Source organism: Condylura cristata, unplaced genomic scaffold (assembly GCF_000260355.1).
Source record: "Condylura cristata isolate star-nosed mole 26May11 unplaced genomic scaffold, ConCri1.0 scaffold00015, whole genome shotgun sequence".
Lineage (NCBI taxonomy): Eukaryota > Metazoa > Chordata > Mammalia > Eulipotyphla > Talpidae > Condylura > Condylura cristata.
Genome location: NW_004567116.1, coordinates 1,059,420 through 1,065,716, shown reverse-complemented (window position 1 = coordinate 1,065,716; position 6,297 = coordinate 1,059,420).

Genomic DNA, 6,297 nt, shown 5'->3' with positions numbered 1-6,297 from the left:
CTGGCGGGGGGGCCAAGGGGGCAGGCTGGGGAGGAGCCTCCCTGAAGGGAAACACTTTCTCTTCATCCTCACTTCCTCTTTTACTTTTCCGTCACCATTTGGCGTGGGCTTGTCTGGCTCCCCCTGGACACCTGGCTCCTAAGAACGCGGGCTGGGTTTGTGAGAATCCAAGTCTCAGTGCCGAGCACCGTGCAGACTCTCAAGAGGAAAGAGATGAATGTATGATACTTGAGGGCTCGCTGGCCCTCCCTGCCTCTGGGCCTCCTCCCTCCTCAGCACCGGCACAGCTCTCCAAAGCCCACGGGTCCCATCACCTCGAGCCTCCACAGCCCTTCTGTCCCGAGGAGGAGGCCTGGCCAGCCCCAGCCTGCACCCTGTGGCCGGCCGCTAGCCCTACCAGGGAGCCCGACCAGCCTTGCCGTTTCCCCCCTGGACAAGTGCTTCCTCCTGGTAACTGCCTGTTCATCCCCACACCCAACCAGGGTCAAACACCCCTCCTCCAGCACTCACACGCAGCACACGCACACGCACACACACGCACAGCCGGCCCGCGGAGGTGCAGCCGGCTGTTTGGGCTGTGGGGAGGCCAGGCTGGATGCGGAGAGGCCAGCCGGGCTGCAGGAGGACAAGGGCCGGGCGCGGAGGCGGCGGCAGGAGACAGGCGGGTGGCTCGGATGTCCAGACATGAAAACAGGCCACCGCACGCCAGGGCCTCGAGGCTGGGGACTTCTGGGTGGGGCGCCCTGCAGCACGGAGGGCGGGGTCCCCAGGAGAGGGAGGACGCAGGCGTGTCCCCTGTGGGGTGCTCTGCGGAGCAGGCGGCCTGCCCCAGACCCGGGCGTGGTGACAGCCGGACACCTCTGTGGTCCCGCCAGTGCGCCCCAAGTGTCAGAGGAGGCTGTGAGTGCTGCTTCTGTCACTGCCCCCCATGCCCAGCCTCCCCATCCCCGCCCCACAGCACCCCTCCTGCAAGGTGAGGCCCAGCCAGACGTGGGCCAGGGAGGACCGGCTGGGCCAGGAGCCAGAAACCACCGTGGCTTCAGCTCTCCACCTCCGCCCAGCCTTGGGGCTGTCTGCTGGGAAGGCAGGGGGTGGGGGTGGGGACCCCAAGTCGGGCTCCTCCAAGACAGGCCACACCCTGGCCTCCTGGGGCGGGGAGGGTGGGGCCCACACTGAGTCATGAAGCCTCTACTTCCCTCTGCCTGGAGAGAACCCTTGGGCCCACTTGGGGCGGAGAGGAGCGGGCGACTGGCAGATCACCCCACTTGAGGCCACCCTCGGCCCTCTCTGGCCTCCTTGGCTCCTGTCTCTCCCGCTGGGGGATGAAATGCAGCCCCCAGGAAGTCATCCCAAAATCTCCAGCTAGGAAACTGACAGTCTGGGGCAGGGTGAGCAGCAGAGACCCCCCAAGTAGAGCAGAGCAGCTGACCACCTGCCCCTCTAGTCCAGCGCATGATCTCCGAGTTACATGCTTCTGACTAGGAGGCGGCTGACGGGCGTTGGGGCTCTTCCTGGGCTGGGTCCTGGTTGGTCAGTCCACCCGCTGGCCTTGGACAGGCTCACGGGCCCTGGTTGTCCTTACGTATGAAATGAGGGTGAATGACACCTGCCCCTGGGTGACTGGGAGACTTGGTGGCAGACACCCTGATGGGTTCAGCTAGAGTGAGTCATCGGTCGCTGTGGTTTATCTCAGGGTCCAGCCAGTGCACGTATGGATGCTCTTGGCTCTGCTCCCCAATCTGACTCTCCAGGCCCTGGGAGGAAAAGCAGAGTTCCCCCCCACACACACACACACAGGACAGAGCCTCTGGAGAGAGGGGGCCCAGCCCCCAGGAGTGCCAGGGGCAGAGGGCGCTGGGGCGAGAAGACAGGGCAGCAGGCTGAACCTAGCCTGGATGGGCCCTGAGTCCTCCCACCCCTGTGGCGAGAGATCCTGGCCAGGTCCGTTGGGGAGCGCGCAGCACAGGCTCCTGCACCCCGCGGGAGTAGTCCTGGTCTTCTCCTCTCTGGTCTGGGTCCCCTGAGCCCCGCACAGTGTGAGCGAGGGGTGGTCATGGCGGTCCTGCCTCCACCCTGCGTCCTCCGGGAACTCCCTAGTGACCAACCGCAGGGAGGGAGGCTCCACCTTGACACATCAGCCCTGCTGGCCCCTGAGAGCAAGGCCGGGCTGCTGGGGATCGGTGCTTCCCGCTGGATGCTGGGCAGAGGCGCCCGGTGCGCCCCCACCCCATCCCTGCAGCAAGGAGGGCTGCCGCACCATGGCCACCCACCAGCGCCGGGCACAGCCACGCAGGTCACCATCTGCGGGCACATCCTGATCACTTAGCCCTCACCACCCCTCACCTCGCCGTCGAGGAAACTTCCAGAAAGCGAAAGAGCACGACCAAAGCCTTATGCGCCCCGCCCGGCCGGGGCGGGCCCTACCTCCCCGGAGCCCGCCTGGCCGCTGACCTCGACCAGCAGGGGGCAGCAGGCCCAAGGAGAGGCGCCCTTGGCCAGCTCGCGACGGCCGGCGGGCCGGACTCGGAGCCCCGCCCCTCGACACCTGCACCGGCAGCCCCCACCCACGCGACCCACCCACCCCAGTATTTCACCGAAGAAAAGTGGCCAGGTGACTGGGCCATTCGGCTCGTCTGGGCGGACCCAGGATGAGACTCGTGCTGTCCGAGGCTGCCCGGGCCTGGGGCAGGGCGACAGCCAAGTCTGTGGGCTAGGAGCTGGAAGGAGACACCCCGGCCGGCCGGACTTCATTTCCTCTCGGCTGGGACTGGGGGGTCCGGGCCCTGCCCTACACTCCCCGACCCTGCCCGAGTGTGTATCATAGTTCACGAGGACTTAAGGATGTCAAAGAATCCCAAGAGAATGCTCCTAGGAAGTAAGGTGCTGTGGGCCAGCTATGGGGGTGGGGGTGGGGCTAACAGGTGTCGGGGAGGAAGGAAGGAAACTGGAGACCTTCCTTCTGGGGAGCGAGTCCACCAGGGGCCCCAGCCCTGCTGGGAACTGCCTGCCCCGGCATGCCACCACCCCTGGGTCAGGGGACAAAGGTCCACTTTCACAGGCCAAGAGTACTGGCACCAGTCACGTGCCCCAGACCCTCCCTGCAACTTCCTGTGACCTCACCTCGGCCCCCCCACCGGGACTCCCTTCTCCCCAGTGGCCAGCGGAGTCAGGCTTCGGGAGCTCCTCCCCGCTCCCTGCTGATTTTCCCACCCCTCCCCCGCGAGCTGGCTGTGGGTTGTAGCACCGCTGCTCATTCATTCAGCAGCGCTGTGCTCAGAGCTTACGAGAAGCGCCGGCCTCCCGCCTCCCGCCTCCCGCCCAGGGCCGGGCGCGCCCTGGTTTCTGGTCGTCTGTGAATCTGGGGCAAGAGACTAAAAGGGACGTTTAAATCCATTCCAGGGCCACCAGCTGTATTTTTTGTAATAAGTACTTGGAGCTCACTGTGAGCCAGACTCATCCAGCGCTCGTAGCCACCTACCAGGGGAATGAGTCAGCAGCAACCCCATCGCACACTTGAGGAGCCAAGAGGTTAGGCAACTTGTCCCAGATCGAGAGCAAGAGTGACCCAGCTGGGACTTGAAACTGGGCTGGCGAGTGCAGCTCCAGGCGGTGGGTGGGGGCGCAGGCCCCCAACTGCCCAGTGACCCTCAGCAGGCTGCTCCCCTGGATCAGGCGGCCACCCCACAGGGCCCTTTCCTGCTGGAAGGTGCAGCCCCTGCAGCGCCGTGGGCATCCCGTGTGATGGAGACGTCAGGAAAAGCCGGGTTGGGACCCTCCCTGGTGGCCAGCGGGCTAGGACGCACCCTGCAAGCTGGCTGCCCCCCCTGCTTCCTTGTGAGTTCCATCCCTGGTCTGCCTGTTCTGCTCCCCACTCTGTCTCTGGTGAAGTCTCTCACCACCCCTGAGCCTCTGGCTTGTACCCCAGTTCTGTATGCATAAATAAATAAATCTAAAAAAAAAAAGCAGGATTTAAGTTGCTGTCAGTTTCATGGTCTCCCCAAACAACTGTTGATCATCTGCTAATCTTTCCTCTTTTTAAATAAAAAAAGCTTGCATAATTGTCACCACACTACCTAGAAAACTATTCTAGGGCCCTCCCTGGTGGTGCAGCCGGGTAAAGTGCAGCAATAGGAAGCTAGCGGCAACCACTTCAGTAAGGGTCCCACCCTGGCCAGGGAGGTGGCCCCACTCGGCTGGGCAGACCTCTCCTGACCTGCCTGCTGCTCCCCTCAGCTGTGTCCTTCTCTCAGTCCGCTTGAACAGAACTGCCCCCCACTCTGTCTCTGGCGAATCTTCTCACTGGCCCTGCAATCTGGCCTGTACCCCAGGTCTGTGTGCAGAGATAAATCTTTTGTAAAAAAGAAAAATATTCTGCTTTGTTTTCATTGAACGTTGTAGCCAAACATCCCTATACTCCAAATAGAATATTTCACGTCACAGAAGAGAAAACCGAGGCCCCGCCCCTTCACTGCTCTCCATCTGACAAAAAGACTGCGCACCCAGAACATCAGGGAAAAATCCGAACAACGCGTTTCCTTCTCTAAAGCCTTTCTCCTCTGGCTGACTGATCCCTGGGCTCCCTTGGGCAGTGCTAATAGAAGCCGCGTGAATATCGAGAAGGCTATAAAACATTTTGGGGGATGGCTTTAGATTTAAACAGGAACCACAAAATCAGTACATGGATACACTGGGATTTGTCAATGTTAAGTGTCTGGGACCCAAATATAGGCAATAGTAGTAACCATTGTAGATTTGTAATACATTTTATTTAAATTTTTGGACAATGACAAAAAGTAATACTAGAATCGCTTAGTGTTAATATTCACTTATCAAAATTTAAAAATGGACGTGGACACTTTTAAGCAAACTCCAGACTCTATTCAGGCGTCCCCCATTTTCCTGGTAATGACCCTTTTCTGTTGCAGGGTCCAGTCCTGCACTCACCTGCTTTCAGGTGAGTGTTACGTGACTGCGTATTATTTCATCGAGTGAATACTCTGACGGGTTTTTTTTTTTTTTTCTCCAACTCGGGGGCTGTCTTCTGTCTGCATTGTTTCTAGTTTTCTGGCTCCTGATGTTACCCAAAACAACAAATGCCATCTCAGTCACAGCCGTGCCCTTAGACCCTCCCCCAAACACCCTCGCCACGTGCACACACACCACACAGGTGAGCAGCTAAGGAGACAGAAGTGCTGGCGGCAGGGGGGTCGCAGGCCAGGCTCCCCGCTCCTAAGCCCTGAAAGACGGGCAAATTGCAACCATCACTGCCTCTCCCCAGCGCTGCCCGAGGCAGCGGGAGGCAGCCACCTAGAAGAAGATTTTAGAGAAGGAAACGCATTTTTGAGATTCTTTCCACGACATTCTTGGTTATCAGATGGGGATCGGTAACGGGGCTCACCCTGTGGGCAGGGCCCGGTTTTCCTCCACTGCTAAGACGTGATAATGACAGCACCTTCCTTTGAGGGCTCCCCCCCCCCCCCCCGAGCTCCTAAAGAGGAGGGCGTCCCTGGCTTGGTCGGGATTCAGCAGACAAGAGCCTGGTAGGTGTTCCAGGGAGATAGCTGTCACACTGAACCCACCATCAACACCCCCAGCCCCCCAGCCCAGGAGGCTTAAAGGGAGCGAAGCTCCTCTCCCCGCATGCAACCTGTCTGCTGTGGCCGGTCTCCCCGGCTCCCAATCACCCTGCGGAGGCGGGTTAGCCAAGGCAGAGACCCCCAGTTTGGAGGTCTGGGAGTGTAACCCCTGGGGTCCTCTCCTGGCCCATAAGTCCCTCCCCCCCTTACTCTGCTCTCCAGTGTCCTGCAGTCCCACGGAGAAACAGGGCATGCCTGGGGCAGGGAAGTCCCCGAGGGAGAGCGGAGAGCGGCTGGAGGAAAGGGAGGAGGGAGAAAAAAATTCTGGAAATAACGTTTATATTAAAATTGTTTATTTTTGATAAAAAAAATTCAAAGCACATTACCTTTGCGATCTTCTGCTCCAAACCCATCGCCTCCATCTAATCCCGAGATCCCATCTGATCCCAAGTGAGACTATCTCCAGTCGCCCCCAGGTGCTCCTCCCAGGTCCAAGGTCACCAGAAGCCCGGAGAATCTGAGCCGTCACGTGGCCGCCTCAGGAGGACAGAGGAAGGGAGGATGTGCCTAAAGCAGGCACTAGTCAGCACTGGAGCCCAGTGCTGCACGCACCAGGCCAATGCGAGATGCTATTAGTGGAGGCGGGGTGAGGACAACTCTGTGCTCACGTCACACCTTTTCTGTAACCCTAAGACTGTCCTAAAATTAAAAGTCCCTTTGA